General features: G+C 36.1%; 1 protein-coding gene across 1 annotated transcript in view; it reads right to left on the minus strand.

Annotated features, from left to right (window-relative positions):
• The window catches only part of lrfn1 (leucine rich repeat and fibronectin type III domain containing 1), a 194,729-nt gene that overhangs the window by 40,797 nt on the left and 131,527 nt on the right, over positions 1-22,405 (minus strand). Inside the window, exon 3 of the mRNA XM_038303445.1 lies at positions 959-1,059. The gene's annotated coding sequence lies outside the window, so the exon portion shown is untranslated. The remainder of the gene's footprint in view (positions 1-958; positions 1,060-22,405) is intronic.

A 22,405-nucleotide genomic window follows, 5' to 3' on the forward strand; every position in this document is an offset into this window, starting at 1 on the left:
TAAACTAGAGCTGATTTTATAACAATAGTTTTGTTAACAAATTTGATCTAAAATGGATATTTAGTTTGTACTCCACCTCTTATCAAATTCTTTGAGATAGCCACCAACCTAATCACAGCCATTTGGCTATGAGAAAGATCTGACCTGGGCTGAACTGAAAATTTACTGATTGGTAGAAATTTATTTTTTTAGTTCAAGTAGGTATATTAAGCTCTATGTATAATTTTCACATTGTTTGGATTAGAAAATAATTCAACAGTGAATTCATAATTTCTCCACCAATACTTGTTTTCTAAATGTCCTGAAGATATAAATTTAATAATGATTCAATAGAATAGTTAAAATAATTTAATAAAACCCCAAACTAAAAAAATGTAAGTATATGAGAAGCTCTCTGCGGAACTGTATACAAGCAAAAACATACAGAAGATGCCTGTTTTACATAAAAGCACAAATAAAACTATCCTATTTATTCTGTTTTAGAGATGCATATTGTCTAAACAACTGATTGCAGTTTAAGCAAGAAACACTGAAAAATAACAATTACATTTAATTAGCCAGATGTAATCCTCCCACCTCCCTTATGCACATTACTGTACCTTGTTATATTCCAGAATAAACACCTGTTCATTCTGCATATGTTCTTAATCAGCTATTCATATATTATTTTTTTCTATAATGTCTCTCAAAGTAAATATTTTCTGTCTTAAACTGCTGAATATAATTGGACACCTTTGTTAGGTTGCAATAACAATAACTCGATCCATACTTTTTGCAACTGTACTTTTGCTTACTCTCAGTGGTAGGTTCCCATACTGCCCCACAGAACCCTGGGACTAACATCAGCTGACCCACCACTGCTGTCACAGCATTTTCAGGATATTTGTCAGATACTGTGGCTCACTCTGGGTGCAAAACTACTTAGTGATAATATGCCGATATTCAGACAATAACTTACCAAATATCAAGCCCTGGTCTCCATCACACATTCAGCATCAGCCTCCTGATTAAGCAGCTGTCAGGATGAAGCCAAGGACTTGAATTCTTGAAAAAATAAACCTAAAGGACAGCAAAAACAAACAACAGAATGTGATATTAGACCTCTGTGTTCAACACAAATACCTCAGATCTGACCTTTTATTTACAGGAATTACTGTAATCAGTTTCAAGGCCCTTCAAAACTGTTAGATTTAGAGTTAACACAGCAGCTAGTGTCACACAGATGGTGATTATAATATCTATAAAACAAGTATGTCATTCCTTGGCAAAGTTTTTCTTATATGAATGAGCAAACTGTTTAAAATAGCAGTGCGTCATAAATGTAAATACTGAATAATGCTTGAAGCATTTTATGTCACTTTACATGCATTTAGAAAAAAACTGAATCTGAATGGATGGCCTTCTAGGTTTTGAATAACCTCCATGCAGGCAGAGCCACTGTTAGAGCAGAAGAGCCAACATTGTTTCTTCCCCACCTGCCATAAAAAGACAACCTTTCAGAGATTATAAATCGGAGGTGGTTCTGAAACTTAAATTCTTCTATTCTTTTGCCAATCAAATTAACACTATGTTGCAGAATTTAAAAATCTAGGCTATGAAAAACCCTTTTTAAACTCTTGAAGGAGAATGAAATCACTCTTTAGCCTGATTTTTAACACATTTACATAATGCATAGAACATTTAAGTAATTCCTTGGCTTTTGGCCTTTAATAATTAGTGAAGAAGTTAGCATTTTATGATTTCACTAGTTTTTGTTAGGGTTAGTAAATTGACATTAGTGAAACTACAAATAAATAAAATACACCTTTTTATGTAATTATTACCTCCTAGTGCTAATCTTTAATTCTTAGTTAAAACTTGTTTAGAAGTAGCTTTTCTAAATCCATTTATAGACTTGTAGATATTTCTTGTCTTAGGTTGTGATGTATATATTGCTTTTTTTATGCAGTTTTCTTTTTTTAGGACTTGTAATTAGCCAATTATACTTGGTTGATGATTATTGATAGTTATCGATTCCTAAAGTTAATGAAGACTAATGGAAAGCAGCAAGTAAAAGGAAACTACAGCCTCCTTCTGTGATAATCTTCTGTCATTTGTTGCTTATATTGATTAATATTTATTCATTTAATAATCCCCCCTTATCAAGTGTAGCTTTTTAAAATGGCATTAAATTAGTATTACCTGAGAACTGAACAAAAACCTTTCTGCTTACTTATATTTAATAGGAGCATTACATCATAATGATCAATTCATTTCAGATAGTATTTTTAATGCGAGTTTAATTTAATATGAGTATTAACATATTTAATTCAAAACATCAGCATTAAACTTTTAAGTAAGAAGGCATATGTGAACAAACCACCGCTCTTTGTTTTTGATTATTTAGTAGGACTTTCTATATACATTCAAACAGTATTTAGGCAAAGCAGGCAACGTTCCTTAACAAACCAAAAACACTGTCATGCATTCATAATCTCATTGACTGAGCTCGCTCTGTTTTTTTACTTGGCAGCTTGGGGCACGATATGAACGCTGATCGGATTATGAAACAGGAAAAGAAACATAAGCAGCAGCAGAGGCAGCAGAAAAACACAAGCAAAGATACCACAGCTATGAATGTCTGTCGTTAATATTTCACTGCATCATTGTTGCAAAAAGAGAACAAATGATTAATATGTGTATATATATGTATATATATATATGTATATACACTATATTGCCAAAAGTATTTGCTCACCTGCCTTGACTCACATATGAGCTTAAGTGACATCCCGTTCCTAATCCATAGGGTTCAATATGACGTCGGTCCACCCTTTGCAGCTAGAACAGCTTCAACTCTTCTGGGAAGGCTGTCCACAAGGTTTAGGAGTGTGTTTATGGGAATTTTTGACCATTCTTCCAGAAGCGCATTTGTGAGGTCGCACACTGATGTTGGACGAGAAGGCCTGGCTCTCAGTCTCCGCTCTAATTCATCCCAAAGGTGTTCTATCGGGTTGAGGTCAGGACTCTGTGCAGGCCAGTCAAGTTCATCCACACCAGACTCTGTCATCCATGTCTTTATGGACCTTGCTTTGTGCACTGGTGCACAGTCATGTTGGAAGAGGAAGGGGCCAGCTCCAAACTGTTCCCACAAAGTTGGGAGCATGGAATTGTCCAAAATGTCTTGGTATGCTGAAGCATTCAGAGTTCCTTTCACTGGAACTAAGGGGCCAAGCCCAGCTCCTGAAAAACAACCCCACACCATAATCCCCCCTCCACCAAACTTTACACTTGGCACAATGCAGTCAGACAAGTACCGTTCTCCTGGCAACCGCCAAACCCAGACCCGTCCATCAGATTGCCAGATGGAGAAGCGCGATTCGTCACTCCAGAGAACGCGTCTCCACTGCTCTAGAGTCCAGTGGCGGCGTGCTTTACACCACCGCATCCGACGCTTTGCATTGCACTTGGTGATGTATGGCTTGGATGCAGCTGCTCGACCATGGAAACCCATTCCATGAAGCTCTCTGCGCACTGTTCTTGAGCTAATCTGAAGGCCACATGAAGTTTGGAGGTCTGTAGTGATTGACTCTGCAGAAAGTTGGCGACCTCTTCGCACTATGCGCGTCAGCATCCGCTTACCCCGCTCCGTCAGTTTACGTGGCCTACCACTTCGTGGCTGAGTTGCTGTCGTTCCCAAACACTTCCATTTTCTTATAATACAGCTGACAGTTGACTGTGGAATATTTAGGAGCGAGGAAATTTCACGACTGGATTTGTTGCACAGGTGGCATCCTATCACAGTTCCACGCTGGAATTCACTGAGCTCCTGAGAGCGACCCATTCTTTCACAAATGTTTGTAAAAACAGTCTGCATGCCTAGGTGCTTGAATTTATACACCTGTGGCCATGGAAGTGATTGGAACACCTGATTCCAATAATTTGGATGGGTGAGCAAATACTTTTGGCAATATAGTGTATATATATATATATATATATATATATATATATATATATATATATATACATATATATATATATATATATATATATATATATATATATATATATATATATATACATATATATATATATATATATATATATATATATATATACATATATATATATATATATATATATATATATATATATATATATATATATATATATATATATATATATATATATATATATCATCTGTTCTGTGTTCCACTCATGATGAGATTTGTGCCAAAAAAAAAAAAAAAAAAAAAATCTGATTATGTTTCTTGACAATTACTGTATGCTTTAATGTGATAGTATTGCTAGGAGATACAAATACCGATAAAATTGGGGAAAATCTCTCCAGGAGGTTATTTTCAGTGCAGCATTCCTCCTTCCTTTTTTGTCTTTTATCACATCCAGAGGAAGGTGACTGCCAAGGTTGGTTTCTCACTTGTTCCAAAACTACAAAACATTTGGTGTGACGTGTCATAGCTCTACTTGCATCGCAAAAGCATGCAATCCAAGAGAGATTACTATATCACTCATACTTTTCTTCAGTCTTGGGGCATGAAAATACAGAATTCTGCACTCAGGTTAAAGCATTACTATACAGTTCATATTCTGAGTGAGACTTTGTCACTTTCAGTTATTCATATGGTCAATAAAGTATTTATAACATGAACCCTTTGTTTTATTAATACATACTCTCAATCCACTTCCAATTCCACTTCAATTTTGGCTGGACTTATGTCAAAGTTGAGGAAATAAAAGCAATAAAGGAAAATGAGTGGGGGTTTATGGTGTTAAAAAATTTAGAGGTTCAACTTTTTCCTCTGATGTCAGAAGATGCTAGTTCTGTTTTATGAGTTACATTTTTCCAAAAACTGTAAAACAATCCACTCTCTACAGCTCGGCAGCCAAACCATTTGACCTCTCTTTCTTTCTGTCTCCCCGCAGGTTTTGGAGGTACAATGATCCATATTTGTGCAGGACAAAGACAGTTGTTAGGAAAACAGTCATTCTGTCAGCTCTTACTCAATGAGCGAACAGCAGCGACTGAGACTTTGGTGTTTGGCTGCATTCTGTTGCAGAGAAGAACGACTGTGGGAGGCATCGAATAAGAAAGGAAAGAAGTAAATCCAGCATGCCAGCTGGGCTAGAGGAACAATGAGCATATTGCTTCCAAAATAGCCTGAAATCCATCTTAACTATCAATGTGTTTATAAAGAGGATAAGATGTTCAGAAAGTTTTTCTAGTTATATAGAACCCCTTCCTCGAACAATATTTTTTTTTAAACATCTGGGGTAAAGGTGGAAATATATGATAAGGCAATGAAAGAGAGTTGTTTGAATTGGTAGTTTTAATAGAAAAGGTAATGATCTATTTTTCACACACAAAAACATTGCACCTTATAGATTTAAAGAATCAGAAAAAAGTAAAGGACAAACAGAGATGGAGCAAAACCTGTGTATTTTTTTAAAAAAAAAGGTGATTTTCATGTTCTACTTAACGTGAGAGTTAAAGTCATGAAGAAACCACTCGATTCTCTAAGACAGATTTTAACTCACCCTGTTTTTACCATCAAATCTCAGCTGGCTGATTTTTAATGGGTAAATCTTACCTTTTTAGCAGTAGCATATGCAGTATAAAAATATGTAACAAAATATAAAAAAGACTTTGACCGTAGCAATGTGTTCATGTCCCAGTTAGTAACAGCTTTGCTAAACCAGTCAGAGCAAGAGAACCTTGCAACAAGACAATGGAGCAATTATCAAAAATTACTTCCTTTAAATCTAACTTCATATAAACGATGATGATAAAAAATTATTTCTTATTTTTCTGTTCTAAAAATGGCAACAGGCATGGTAACAATATTCGAAAAAGTTAATTAAGTATATAAATATATCTATATACTTGATATATACTTAATAAACTTTGTCAGCTCAATAAAGTTGTATTAAATTTTATTGTATTCTATGTATATATAAATTTAGAACTTGATCCTTAACTGTTTTCTGTTTTGCTGGTTAGGAGGAGGATCCAACTAAGCATGCCGAGTTTTACGGTCATCAGTATAGCAGATTTCTGATTGGAGAAATAAAATTTGTATCTCCAGTCTCCACTACCTGCGGTCCAAGTGGACCTTCACACCTTCTCTATGTCTTTTGGTGTGAGTGTGTCTAAGAATAACAGGAAGGAAGAATTATGAATGAATGGAGTGAGTTTTTGTTTTTCAGTTAAAAATCAAACTTTTGTGTCACGTTGGACTCAGCAGCTGGATGACTGCTGTACAGCTGCAGTCCACAGTCTCCTCTTCTCTAACCTTCTAAATCCTAAATAATAGATCAACCAGTTTTTTTTATGAGAAATAACTAAGAATATACCCATTTTAGGGTGATCGCCATCCACTGAAAATAAGCGCTGACTTTATTCAACCAGAAATAAGCAACAAAATTAGTGTGGTGGTGGAAATAAATTGGAAATGTTTGTAAATCTGTTTGTGATTGTTAAATACACTTTAAAATGTAAGAAAATGTACTCAACCAAAATAATTGCAAATTGCAAATCTTTGCTTTATTGGGTAAAGTATCTTTTTTTTTTTTTTACACTGCACATAGGACAAACCACTTGTTGATACCACTGAAAGATTGAACTGTTTCATAAACATGGGCTTATAGCCATTCTAAGCAGATCCATAATATCTGCTGATAATAATATCCATAACATCCTCCTTTTGGTTTCCTCTTCTTAGTGGCTCTGGTCATTACTGTAACTCCCATGTCAAGAATTTGATAAATGGGCTGCTTTTACATAAGATCAAGGGCACCGTATGGGAAGGTATTAATTATAGCACCGCACATGTTCATGTTTTTTACAGCAGTGTACCTACAACCAAATACTAATTCCATAAATAATAGGGATTCAAGAGAGCAATACCCCAAAACACCGAACTAATGGGATATATGTCACTAGGTGCAGGCTTAATGTGTTAACATAAATTAGATTTATCCCGTTCAGTCTCATCTCTCACAATAATCTGAAGATTTAACCACGAAATTCGGGTAATTATTTCACATGAACAATTGTTTTTACCTGAGCTCCCATTACGACCGAACCATGATAAAATAGTTTGAAGGAAAATGGCTTGTAGAAATAGAATAATTAGTTTTTTATTAGGTCCTACACACATTTACCTTTAGGGGTCAAGCAAAAATGAATTGACCGTATGTGTGTGTTTTTCCCAGATGATCGATACTCATGGATCTGTTGATGGTGGAAGAAAAGGTTACCAGGAAAACAACAGGAGCTAAATGAAGCACATTGAATTGTCATAAGATCCCTTTTTCAGTGCTAATTAGGGCTGGTTGTGTTATGCTCAGAGGCCCACTGAACCACCTGTAATTCTCCTTCAGCTGGAATTTATATTTCACCTTATTTTACTCCAAAAGTTTAAGAAAAGAGACAAGAAAAGTATTGCATATTTCGATAGTAAAATATACATCTCATAAAAAGCATATAAACATGCTCCGTAGCAACTCTATTACAGAAGCATAAATATAGATGGTCTAAAAATCCCTAACCCTCATCTAAATGGTGACAAATCTGGAACAAATCCAGCTTTTTTTGTGGGAAATACAATAATACTACTGTAGCAGTTCCTTTATGTGAGAGGCTATTTCAAAGAATGAATAGCGAGGTCTGCCAGGAATTGCAGTGCTTTATCTGTTTTCAAACTTCACAATTGCATATAACACAACACAAAAAGGGAGTTACAAGTGATATCAGATTGGGGAAAAAGAAAACAAGATTGTGAATCTCTCCAGGGATCCTTTTTCATAATGTTCCTGACATATATAATAACAATTTAAGGCTGACAATAGGAAACACAAACACAACAATTTCTCTCAACTTATACAGTTAGATGTAAACTGCAGCATTTTGGATATATATAACCTAAACAAACATGATTAAAAGGAGAATTTGTTTTTCCGCTTATCTGTTCCCTGCCAGCACTTGTAGTTTTTCTAATCAGATTATGTATAAATTCATTTACTATGTTAACAATTAGCAAATGATTGGGTCCACTGTTATGTGTTTAATTGATTGTTTGAATTGATTGTTTTTGGACTGGATTCTACTTCCTTAATGTGTTACATAGTTGTGATGGATTATGGCTCTGATGTATGTTGACATGCTCAAACAAATCTCATTATTATACGGTAACAACTAATGAGCTAAAGTTAGCACACATAACAGTAATAATCTCATCTGCTTCCTTCACTTTTTAGGCAAAGTTTTTTTTTCTTAAAACACGATTTTAACTAAATTCTAACCTTGCTAAAACTGTTACTTTTTTATTCTTGAATACCTCATTAAGTTTGCTTTAGCCTATATTTACAATCACATTCAAAAACAAATTGATGAGTGGATCTTTCTTCTGTTCATACCTTAGCACTGACAAGTTCTGTGTTTCTGTTTTACCTTGGTTTGTATTTCTATCAGTTAAGTTATTTTATTCTATAAAAAGTTTTTTATTTTTTAGAATTCCATTTTTGGAGTCATTCTGTTGTGTATTTTTCTGCACATATTAATCTAATAAATTATTTTCAACAACTTTTTGAAGTTGTTTCCATCTTTTCAGCGATAGTATAGCATTTTTGAATGTGTAAGACCAAAAATACCTGGAATATCACCTGGAAGAGGCTTTATTATCTTGCTTAGTGAGCAGCAGCCAATAATATATAAGGGTATCTATGGAAGAAGCCCTTGTCTCACCTCCTTGAATTAATTGGATGTGTAGTTTAAATTTATTTATAGTGTGCTTCTGCGCAGGAACATTAAAAAAATTTACCCAAATCACTAAATAATAATATTCTCTTCTTAAAATGAAAAAAAATATATATTTAATTGAGGATATGTAATATATAATGTATTTATTTCCAGTTTTGATAAATTATTGGCACATTCAAATAAGTATTTCATCAATTTTCTATTTATTGTATTGTGGCATCCGTCGCCCTCCATACCAGGCAGCCTCCAAAACACATTTTGTTTCAAAAGAGAGATGGTATAGTTACATGTTTTAAGTATAATTATATCACAGGGTAACACAATAAAAAAAAAAAAAACATTTTTAAATCTTATACATTCAAACAAAAATGAAATTAATGTGCATTTATATGAAAAAAACTCAGTAAATAAAGAAATAAAGAGACGTTTAAGACGTTTCAGAAAATGTCCTTAATTGTTAAAAAAGCCATCTATAAATAGAGTGGCCAATATTTTTATGCTAATTGTGTTCTTTTTAAGCTGAGAAATGGTTTGTAGAGAATAAAATAAGTAGAAAAAAAAATAATGCAAACATGATCCTTGCTTGATTATTAAAGAATATTGAACGTGACTACATGCAGGTTCCACCGAATTAGCGCATGGCCTCATTTCAGTGTCGACACTGATCATTTTGTGAGCTCATAATGAGAAAAGACAGTGCTGTTATACTAAATGAAGGTTTTATGACTACCTCTGCCCCATTGAGCTTTAACCTGAAAATGCAAATGGGTTTCATGAAAACCAAGTGATTTCACGCTTTACTGGATGCTGCTACATATGCATATGGTCTTAAGTTGCAGTAAAATGCATTAAAGTTAGCAAGGGAAAATTACATCAATCTATAGCTTTTCATCTAGCAAGCTTTTATTTATATTTAATGCACTTATATATCTAACTGTCAGTGGTTTCAGGGGGTGTGTGGAACTGTCTATGGAATCTTTAAATAACCAAGAATAGTGGTACTTTTCTCTACATAGCTGTGCAGTATAATTCCATCACTATTTACAGTACACTGAAAAAGACATGGCCTTCTCTTCACAAATTTAAGCATGAAGATTACAAGGGCTTAGTACCTCAATATTAGCATATCCTGCTCAATACAAGCCTTTAAGCAGGGTAAAGAAAAAGTAACAGCTGCCTTCAGCTGTGTGACATTTTGTACAATTAATTGAATACTAAAAGAGAATATCCAAAAATAACACATTTACCTAATAATCTATGTCTTCATGGTAGAAGGATTGATGAAAAGGAGTTAAAACAAAACTCTTGGGATTATCCTAATTGTTCTTATTACATCAAAAAAGAATGAGGGTAAAACCATTTTACACAGCCCTTACAGCAAGTCCAATTTACAAAATGAACGTGACTGTAAACAAGACTTGAGACAAACGAATCATGGCTCGCAAGATATTTTTCCTTATTTACCTTCAGCAAATAATGTCAGTGTTGTGCCAAGGACTGTCAGTGCTGTCATTTTGATAGGTTGTTGGAGGTGGTGGCGCAGCAGTCATCAACAACAGAGTTTTGAAACAAAGAAAAACAGCTTCCTTTACCTTCCATCCCTTCAGAGAGGTGACACATGGTCATCTGTAATTTGTGTTATGTTTTCAGATTCAATGCCAAGGATCAGAATAGCACCAGGATTTATGCAAGTGGACCAAACCACTTCCAATATATTAACAAAGACATGCAAGATGGTCTTGCTTCAGCAGCCATGTACCATCAATGTTCGTATCTTTATTTCACCCTTAAACTGATTAAGTTCTCTTATGTGCAGTTAATTTTGTCACTTAAAGCATGTGAAACAAGCTTTACTCAGAATATTCATCAATTACTAAAGCACTATACATTATGCATCTTGGAAAAAGTCTTGATCTTACAACATATCCTGCAGTTCAGAGACGTAAAAATTTGATATTATTACTCATGTTGCTAAAAGTATTCACTCACTTGCCTTGCCTTACATATTAGCTAAAGTGACAAGCTAATTCTAATCCATAGGGGTTCAATATGTCGTTGCTCTACCATATGGAGCTAGAACAGCTTTAGCTCTTCTGGGAAGCCTGTCCTCATGGTTTAGAAGTGTGTTTATGGAAATTTTTGACCGTTCTAACAACAGTGCATGTGTGAGGTCATACACTCATGCTGGACGAGAAGGCGTCTCTTTGAGTCTCCACTCTTATTCATCCGAAAGGTGTTCTATCAGGTTGAGGTTAGGACCCTGTGCAATGTCTTTATAGGCCTTGCTTTCTGTACTGCTGCACAGTCATTTTGGAAGAGAAAGGGGCCAGCTCCAAACTTTACCTACGAATTTGGGATGATTGAAATGTCCAAAATCTGTTGGTTTGCTGCAGCGTTCTGAGTTCCTTTCATTCTAACTAAGGAGTCAAGCCCAGCTCCTGAAAAACAAACCCCAAACCATAATCCTCCTTCCACCAAACTTTACACTTGGCCCAATGCAGTTCTGTGCTCCTGGAAACACAGACTCGCCCATTAGATTTCCAGATGGAAAAGCAAAATTCTTCATTCAAGACAACACATCTCCACTGCACTACAATACAGTCTAGCAGTGGTATGCTTTACACCACTGCATCTGATGCTTTGCATTACACTTGGTCATGTGTGGCTTGGATGCAGCTGCTGGACCATAGAAACCGAGATAAAACTTTCTGTTCGACAGCTAGGCCACATGAAGTTTGGAGGTCTTTAGTGATTGACTCTACAGAAAGTTGCTGATCTCTTTGCACTATGTGCTTCTGAAGCCACCGACCTCGCTCCATCAGATTACATGGCCTACAACTTCATGGATGAGTTGCTGTAATTCCCAAACACTATTATTTTCTTATGATACAGCTGACTGTGGAATATATAAGACAGAACAATTTCATGGCTGGATTGGTTACACAGGTGGCATCCTATCTGTTGCCATGAAAGTGACTGGAACACATGATTCCAATAATAATGTTGATGGGCAAATAGTTTTGGCAATATAATGTATTAAAGGGAAATTTGGAGAGCGAACAATAAAAAAAAGCCAATGCTGGAGATTAAACGGCAGAGCCAGATATAGAGGTAACTTGAGATTTTTTATTCTGTATCTGAAGAAAAATTAGCTTTCTATTCTATATTGTTCTACATCCATTGTGAACTTGGGCTTTCCTTGTTAAGATGTCAGATAAATAAGTGGAAATAGATTTACCAGCCCTTGCAATTTAAAATAATTAAACAATGTCATCACTATGACATTGTTTAAACACAACAAAATGCAACCCTTGTACCATATTCCTGAAATGATTACTCTAATCATAAATTAATGGGAGTCACTGAAAATGTTGTAGTTAGTGCTCTTACTTTGTGACTTGTACCCGGTCTTTCTAAATTGCCCCTGTGTGAGGGGCACAGCTGTTTAACCTGTGTGTCTCTGTCTTGCCCTATGTCAGACTGTGATCTCTCCACAGTGTTCTCTACCTATTGCCAAATGGTAACTGCAGAAAGGCATCATCCCACCCAGTGACCCTGCATAGATAAATGAGTGTAGACATTGGATTGGATAACTGGAGGGAAATTCAGCTGATATGAGGTCATGAGGGTCTGATATACTTTAATTAATAAAAACATTGTTTTAATGTAATACACTTGCTTTGTTAAAAGTATAAAAAACCAATGTGATAACCGTTGTTCCAGCAGATTAAATGCTATAACTTTAACAAACAACAAAATCAACAAACAGTAGCAAAGGCAGGATTTATACATGCTTATAGTTCAAGTGTTTTCTCTGAAAAATCTAACTTATGACAGTTTGGTTTTTCATACCGTTGCACAGCCCTCTGTTAGCAGGTTAATTAGCTGACCTATCTGCTTTTGCAATTAGCCTGCAATTGCCTGTTTTAATAAGACTTTGCTGATGTGTCTGTAAAGCAACCACCTAACTGCGGTTTTAAAAGTAAAAGTAAAGAGACATTTATATACATGTTGTTAGTCTTTCCTATGAGGTTTGGCTCAAATATTAAGCCTCGGAGCCACCAGTCACAAAACATAAAGTATTGAAAATATGTAATCATGTGTACTTAAAAGTGAGATACTGACAACACCTCAAATAGTCCCCGATTTCAACAGCTAAGTCAAAGGCAGTGTGTGGACCTCGAGCTTTTGCAGAGCCAAGGGAAGACTTTTAAGTACTTCACTGAATCTTGAATTCTCTGTCACCTTTTGCTTCAACTGTATCCTTCAAAAGAAAAGCTGTCAGTCCAAGGTACACTGTCAAGCCTGTACATTCCCTTGCAGATGACAGCCTTTTTATCTCTACTCTCATATGACAGTGTTTCATCAGATGAAATGTTTTGCATGTTTTCATTCCATAAAAAAAACTATTTATAAATGCTAACACCTAAATTTGCCAACAAACAACAACAAACAAATTATTAACTTGAATCTCAGTATGTTTTAACTGGTTTTAACAGCTTCATAGATTTGAACATTGAGACTTATGTACTTAACACACTGGCTAGCAGGAAATGACACCACAGCCAGGGGCAGCAATATCAGCATGTCTATAAATAAGAAGAACCAACCCAGTATGTTTAGCCCGGCTGTCCCACCGCCCCAGGCCTAGCACAAGATATCAGCCGCCACAGCGTAGGAGCAAGACATACCCCACTGGCCCATCCACCCAACTGCTACTGCAGGCCAGCACAGAGCCCTAAAACTGGGCATGTTTGAAAGTTAGGGGCAAACTCGTGTGTAGCAATGTCTGAAGTCATTATGGCAGGAGACATACTGTAGATGCAACAACAAACAGGAGAGAGAGATATTCCATGTCCGTGTCAGCATGTTTGGAATAACAGAAACTGAAACAGTAAAGATACATTTTCAATCAAGTAATGGTAATTTGGGGAAAATTCCCTCCAATGCTCCTCATCTTGCATCACGATGGATTATTCCATTAAACCATTGCAGACAGTGGTGTGTCCCCCAAGTAGTTTTTCAGGTGTGCTGTTTGGTGGCACCAGATTCCTTTTAGAGGTGAAAGGGTAAATAGATGATGTTTTGCCTGTATATAGTGTATATATATATATATATATATATATATATATATATATATATATATATATATATATATATATATATATATATATATATATATATATATATATGTGTGTGTGTGTTACAGAGCTCATACCTGCCATTTGTGTCCAGTGCGGTTGCGTCTAACTCAATTTACTATTTAAATAGAGCAGTTTACTTTGCGGTTGTTATCAGTTCCACATGCTATCTTAGTTGGTCACCAACAATACACCAACAATTACTTGTTATTGTTCAAGTAATTTAGCCCTACCTATTAGAGATGTTAGTGGATCAGGACATATGGCATCTCAAATAGGGTTCAAACATTTACGTTTAATTTTTGGAACTGAACTGCTGACAGTTTAACTTTTTTTGTTACTTTTTTTATGCAAATACTTAATCATTGAGAAATGTTTGAAAATAAATGACTATCATTTTTATTTTCCTTACCATCTCCATTACACTACTATTTTCTACTGGCTGTACATTTGTTTTTGATTTGATGCACTTAGGCACATTTATCCCTATATGTATTATTGATGCAGATGGGGGAGATGGTGTTGGAACAAGGTCTTTGGGATCTATCCAGCTCAGATGGATAGCTGTTTTTCCCCAAGACTTTTAGTGACTCTTTTTGGTGCATTTGCAAGTTGTAAACATATGTATACTGCTGCTGAGGCTGAGCTAGCCATCTATAATGGATTTAATGGAGTAGTGCAGGGTGGAACAAGTCACCTCCAGTGAGGTACTGGGAGTTTATGAAATGTTAAAATGGGACCTCTTAAAATCGACTCTGCTTTAGGATGAATAATATCCAGAGCTTAGTGTGAAAAATGCGATTTCTGTATTTCTGGCTTTTAGACATTTTATAGAGCAACAATCCTTTTAAATGCATGTCGCATTCTGCTCACAATTGCTGTGTCTAACTATCTAATAGCCTGACTGAATAATTCAAATATTTAATGATACCAAAAGCTACAGCTTTGTCTTAATAATATCATTATTATTTTTGCTTACATTGAAAGCTGCTTCCCGAAACTCCTTCTTTCTAACAATCAAAGATGTTTAACTGAATTTCCTTGAGTTGCCCTTATTTATGTTTGTGATTCTGATTTCAGTCTCAGTGAAGCAGTCGACAACACATAACAGGTCATCCAGCAATAAACAAGAGGAAGTGTTGACATTTGTTGTGAAAAGGAACTTAGGCCACAGTTGTTGCTTTTGAAAAGGATGAGAGCACAACTTACTGGTAACTACCTGCTGCAGCAGCAAGAAGTATATCCTTTTGTCTGCATGGTTTAAACAGCTTTTGATCAGCATTTGAAATGTTTACAATACTACCCTGACAGTAATTGAATAATTGTAGTATAACAGTTTGATCAGTGTTTAATATCTTTAATGTACAGGACTTGTTTTTTTACCTAGTAAAATTGAAGGAATGGTATATTCGCTCGACTGCCTCCCTCTTCAATTTTTCAGACCACATTTTCACTGTGCTTCAAGTAAGACTCAGTGTGCAAAGAGCTTTTTTATTTGCTTTTGCTGAAATAGGGTGGCATGAATTTTTGCTGTAATTCCATAATTGTACTTGATACACGCAAACAGATCTATAGTGTCAGTGTCATAGCTGCTGAGGTACTTCACTTTAGAGAAATATATATAAGACAGATCCGTATCTGTAATAAAATCCTACAAGTTTTTCACTACTATTTATGAACTTTTTACCAGAAATTTGGACACTAAACCACCTAAACCCAAATATCCAAGCTTTGCATTAGAACTTTAGGTAAATGGTTGTATTACTAGATAAATAAATAAAAATATGAGTCTTGAATCAATTAGATTTTGATTCATACAGTTCTAAATCGATTAATTTTGATTGGATCTGTTTTTACAATAATGAAAGTGGTTCAACTGTGTTTAAATAAAACACTCATGTATTAAATTTTTCCCTGTCATATTAAACACAAGGTGCAAACTTGTAAATCAGACAGTTTAAACTTGAGATGTGAACAAAACTGTCTCAAAAGTCCAAACTTGTTTGTGAAAAGTGAAAAAGTGAAGCCTCACTCGAGCAGGCAGACGTGACAGCAGGGACACAGCAGACATGCATGAGCTGCATTATCTCCACTGCACAAACCATATGTGCAGCGTTGTCTGTAACAACTACAGGGTGTTTTCTGGTCAGCCCCGCTTTGTTAATGTCTTCAGTCAACTTATTGGTATGTAAGGGCACTTGAGGACAAATAATGTAAGTGTGAATAATTTATTTCAAAACATGCATGTTTTAAAAAGTGCTTTTTGTTTTAAATTTCTTTAAAGAGACATCTGACAAATATCAAAATATTGTTTCAAAGTAAATGGTGATAAAGACACTACTGATGAATAAATCTTCAAATATACCAAGGTAGCTAAAAAAACAGACTATTCACATCTTTCTTGAGACAAATATGCACAGATCATGCAAAAGTAAAACTCATTATACGGTTTTAGCTGCCTTATGGCCCCAAAAATAGACTCAATAATAAATATAGATAAGCTCTACAATGTATCAACTTCACCTAATATCATTAACTTGGTACTTTCTTCGTCCGCTTGGATCTGATCCCCTACCATTTCCGCAGTCTTTAAGGCTTCAGCGTCTGGAACTCTCTGGGCGACGTTCGCCATGTGCTGTTGGCAGCTGTTCGGCTGGATTCTACCCCCTCCTCTGGGCACGGACTGAATTCTAAGACCAGGTTAGTGACTCACACGTTTGTAATCATCCTTTGTCAGATTTACGCTATATATGTACGTTATATATTTAACCTCTGCAGAGGTTCCGGCCTTAGATGTCCCTGCAGTTACTACAGATCCTTTGTTTTTAATAAACGCTTTTGATAAATCAGTCTGTCTGTTTGCCTTGAATTCTGGGTCCTCTGTTCTGAGCCTTGACACAGTTTTATTGTCTCCTGAGGGAAATTTGGTTTGCAGGAGAATAGAAACTTTTAAAAACTAGAAAACTCTAGAAACACTCTGAGAGCGCAGACTTCCGCCTAGCAGCAAATTTCCCCCCATAATGTGACTTAAACCTATAGCTAAAACTCACACATCTGCTTCATTACAACATTTTAATGAATTGTTCCTTGACATGATGCCCGACTCTGGTAAAAAGTTTGTTAAACACTGTTCATAGCTTTTCAAGTAATTCTGTAAACAGATGGACAGACAAATAAACACAAAAACTCTACTAAACTCCTACCATCTTTGACGGAGGTAGAAAAAAATAACATAACATCACATAATTTCAAGAAAACCACATAAACAAGCAGCATTGAATCACGAATAGATGGTTTAAACTTAAATTCCGGTTACGGGTTGAGCTCAAAATAGGTTGACCTAAAATATGAAAACTATGCTTAAGAGCCAGGTCTATCGTCTTGTTAACTCAGTTGGTGCAAAAAGGTTCCATATTTTTTAAATGAACCAGAACTGTCCTGCTAAAGCTGAGAAAATTTTTGGTTGAGGTGCAGCTTATTATTATATTCAGGACATATGAAAATTCTTGGTGATATATGACCTCTTGTCTGATGTGTTTATATAGATAATTCTAAATGAATCATTTGCATTCAACCAAACATAAATGTGATATTCATAGCATGTATGTAAATATCTGACTGATGCTGAGGTCTAAGCTAAGTTCACAGCCTGAGATATTACAGAAGAGACTGTGACTGTAGAGCTTTCTCTACTTGAAAAAAAAGTCAGAGTGTAATGCCTTGGAGTGATGATGAGCAAAATATGTGCACGGTGCAGTGAACCATCTCGTATGTGTCACCTGCTGTTATAGTAGCCGCGATTAATTGAAGTCAACATGTATGGTTCTTGAAGTTTAAACACTCAAGTTTTTTTTGTATACCCGAAGAAAGGTCACCTCTTTCTAATTTATTTGCCAAAAGGAGAGCATGCAGGGGAGCAAGCAGAGGAAAGAGATTTAATCAGTGTTGCTCCGATGCCGACACCTGGTTCTGCCTTGCTGAGCAGCCAGCTTCATAACAGAACGCACAACCAAATGTGGCCAACAGAGCATGTCTAATGATCTATGACGCTGACAAGGAAAACACAAATCATAATACAGCGACAAGTTTCTTTGACAAATATTTCGTTGATTGAGTTACTTTCAAAGAATACAGAAGACTGGGTGGCTTTTTTTTTTTTTTCCAAAAAGAGGCTCATTTGGATTCAGGAAGAAGAATATCAGAGTCGGAGAGGATCAAGTAGTGAAAGCAATAAGGGGAGTTATCGATCAATTTATTTGAACACACTTTCATGGTAACAGGGAGTGAATCTTGCCTCATTTGGTGCTTGTAATTCACATAATGTCTGCAGGAACTTGGCTAAAGACTAAGCTGACAATGCATCTTTCAGATTATTCCCTAGCCCACAGTTAGACATTCCTGCTATTGATGTTAATTAAAGACTCAAAGTACTTCATGACTGACATGTTAACATTTTGAAATATACAGAAAATGCATTTAATACCATTAAAATAGTCTTGATTCTCTTCCCATTTGCTTTTTACTAGCTATTCTTTATAGAGATTTTTCACAACAAATGTCATCTTGAAGAACCCTAAAAGAAAACAAGTCCTATTTAAAATTAGTCTCAGACCAAATCAGTACAATGCACTCCTGTAGCAGATTTGTTTACATTTACACACTTTTCAGGTTGATTCTATTATGAAAAAAAAAATGCATTGCAAGACTATTCTTTAATTTCTAAGTATTATATTTTCCTAGTACCCTCCAAAGAACCAGTTTATTAATACAACAACAACAATGTTTTCCTCCTGTGTATAAACACACCTGTTTGACAGATCTAGAATATTTTTTATCGTATGTCTTCTTTCATAATCTTTTTCTCCTCTTAGTTAGTTGACTTGAATATATAGCACTTTCGGAAAATGTAAAGTTTACTCAACATTTATTTTGACTACTGACATTATTTTGTTGAAGCCTCTATTCACCCACTACTTTCTCCCCACACAGACTTTACCACTTTATAACAATATCACCACACTCTCCATCCTTTGCTACCCTCATAATTAGTACAGCACTTACTATACAAGGGATTTTCTTGCCTAAAAGCAAATCTTTCCCCACGCCATGTGTTACTCTTTGGTTCCTGGTGGTGCATTTCCTATCCAAAAGCATTGGTAATATTAAACCAGAATAGTGATTTTTAAAATAGTTTGCACAAAAGTAGTCACAGGATCAAAATAAAAAGCCTATAAAGACAAAAGCAATTATATCCAACGTGACACAACATATAAAAAATTGTAAAGTCAGCCTTATTTTCTCAGAGAATCTGCTGTCACCCACCATTTTCCCCTGTCATGAACATCCATCTGGCTGGATTGAGTGAGCCCTCAAACAGTATTGGCAGCTAGACGTGCAGATGTGAGCATTAAATCTTAAAATAAAGCCTCACAGAGAAAGCATCAAGCTTCGTCTCTTTTCTTGGCAGTCACTGCAGGCAACCTCACATCAGCATGATTGAAGGAACAAGCGGTGAAGAAAAATGACATGCTGCGCCGCCTGGGTGGGGGAGGGAGATGCCCTTCATGGATTACAGTACGGCAAATCGAGTTATTATCTATGACCACTACATGCTGTTACTCCTCTCTCACCTCAAGCCTTGTTTTGACTTGCACACTGAAGAAGAGGGAGCCATATTTCACATTGCTATTTACAAACAGCTGTAATAATCCTCAATGTTCCTACCCCTTCACATTCGTTTTGATGCTCCTCAGTTTTTACGATAAGGGACTTTGCAGTACCCTGTGCAGGCAGAGGGTAATGAATAAATTAAGAAGTAGAATGATGGTAGAGTCTCACTTAGAGGTCACATGTATCTCGCTGCCATTTAAAAAAAAAAAGACATACTGCCAAGGAACACGGCAGAAGAATGCATCGAGTCTGCTGAAAAGGAGCGGCAGTAAAAGTGGAGCCATTGGGGAGAATCATAATTATTCATGGCTCCCTTTTGCTGTGCAAAGCAACAAACATAAGAAACAAAATGTCAATTATGAATTTCTACTGTGCCAAGTCTTAGTATAACGTTTCAGCGCTAAAAGAATCATTGTTGGTTTTTGATGAATCGGATATGATTGGTCAACGAATTGATCCACTGTTGTAATGCAGCATGCAGTTTGTACTTAAAGGGATAGTTCGGTATTTTTGACATGAATCTGTATGGCATCCCCATCAACAGCGACATGCAATCACACTGACTTACCCCTGGCAGCGTCCTGTGAGCAGAGTTATCGTCCAGTTTTGGTCAAGCCGAAAGTAGTCCTGCAGGTTTTTAGGAACAGCGAAATAAAACTTTTCTCTTCCCAAAACATTATGTGTTCAAAAGAGTGATATTTTCGCATCCCAAAAACTTTGTAGTGGAAAAAGTCACACGTCGTTATCAATTGGTCCTATTTTCTCTCTGTTCGTATCAGTGCGCGCCGTCATTCAGACAGCGAGCCCAACAACAGCCATGTCTCCCTCCGCCGCGCGGACTAATCTTTATTTGTATTTAGGCAGCCAAACCTGATGTTTCAAGCAATGAGGATGGGGGTTATAATGTGATAGGTGATAATTATTAACAGCATAGTAATGACACAACAAAACCATATCTATAATGCACCTCATGGTGCTACAAACCAAAGTAAAAGAAAATAAAACATACCCAAGCTTGGTGTGCAGTTATGTTTAGTTAAATCAAGGGAGAAAAAAAAGTCTTCTCATATTCTATTTTTTATAAATATGCCATTATTTAGGGGCAGTCATTTTTTTTTTGTCTTGCGTTTGGTTCAATTGTATAAAATTTGTCTGTTGTCCCACTGCATTACTTTAAGCTAGCCATCTTCTTTTATTATTATTCTACTATTGTTATCAGAATCAGAAACAAGTTTTTTGCCAAGTAGGTTTGCCCTTACAAGGAATTTGAATTGGTGTAGATGGTGCAGACAAATTAGATATATATACACACAGAATGCAGAATCCATAGCTATATACAATATAAAATCTTTGAAATTTCAAAATGTATTTCCATGTACAAACAGACTGTGTCTATCCTCTAGTTTTATATGAATGCCTCCTTTGTGCCAACAACAACCGCAGATATTTTGCAGCTTTTTGCACCTGACTTTGAAACATCACCAATCTTGTTTCACAAGACAGCAGTTTTCACCCTGCCAGCAAGCAGCACATGTTCATTTCCAGTCCTCTGAATGAGGCTTACAGAAAGTCTTTTAAAATGTAAGTCAAATGATTGGCGGGTTTGATTGGTTTCTGACTTCAGCAGGCACCAACAGGAGCTTAAAAATGTCAGAGGCGGACCCAGTGTCCTAACAGCCGATCCCAGGTGCATTCTGGTCCAGTATATTCTGTATATTTATTTTAAAGGTAAAGCGGAGGATTTTTGCAATTTTTTTAAAAGACCTGCCCTCTCCACTTTAAAGGTATAGTGGAGGATTTTCCTGAATTTTTGAAAAGACCTTCCCTCTCCACTTGATAAAAAATGCACAAGCCTGTACCCGATCCCGAGAGGAAACACCTATTAAACTTGGTCAGGAGCGCATACAAGACCATTTCTCCTCGTTCACCCTCTTCTTAAAAGTTGCTGTTTGGATTGCTCATACAAGCTTACTTAACAAAAGATTTGAAATTTCTTCACTATGTCAGCCTCACCACCGGTAAGTGAAAATGGGAACGAGCACGTAGAATAGCCTTACTTATATCACCAGAATGATTGACAATTAATAGGACCACTTACAGTATTTTGATGATTTTACTGTTTGAGCTATTCTATTTCATTTCATCTCATCCTGTATTAACCTTGTTTATTCTTTCTGTTATTTTTACTAGACTCTTGTGAAAGTATTCCTTTGTAGGTGCCAAGAACCGAATGTTTTTCATGTGTATAACTCGAGGTTGCTGTCTGCATGAAGAAATGTATGTGTATCATTATATCACGCTGCAACTTACTCCCCACACATTTCTTAAGAGTTACAGCGTTTTCTATTGTAACTAGGGACTAACATTTTACATGAAAGAATTAAAAAGACAGCAGAGGTGCTCCAGAGAGCGGAAAGAGATTTCAACTGAGGACTCTCTGCCAGGTCTTTCCCCGCGGTAATAAGAATAACGTCTCTTGTCCTTCTTCCCCATGTTATTTATGAAGTGTTTGGCTGTGGAAACCTAACATCCACCCGCAAAAAGAAAATCTTCCACTACACATTTAAAAAAAATGCACATTCACAACCCTATACCCGCTCCAGAGAGGGTAACGCCTATTAAACACGGACAAGAGCGTGCACAAGCCCATTTCCCATCGTGATCCCTCTGTTTAAAAGTTGATGGTCTCATAGCTCATACAAGCTTACTGCGTCTGAATGTTCGCTTTAACCCCTAAATCCTTCAATCACAATATAGAGCGGGAACTATATAGTGGACTTTATAACAACCTCAGTTATCTTATCGTTCGGACAAATGATTACTAGTTTTTGCTCCC

The sequence above is a fragment of the Cyprinodon tularosa genome, unplaced genomic scaffold, assembly GCF_016077235.1.
Source record: "Cyprinodon tularosa strain WSP-4 unplaced genomic scaffold, ASM1607723v1 ctg51, whole genome shotgun sequence".
Lineage (NCBI taxonomy): Eukaryota > Metazoa > Chordata > Actinopteri > Cyprinodontiformes > Cyprinodontidae > Cyprinodon > Cyprinodon tularosa.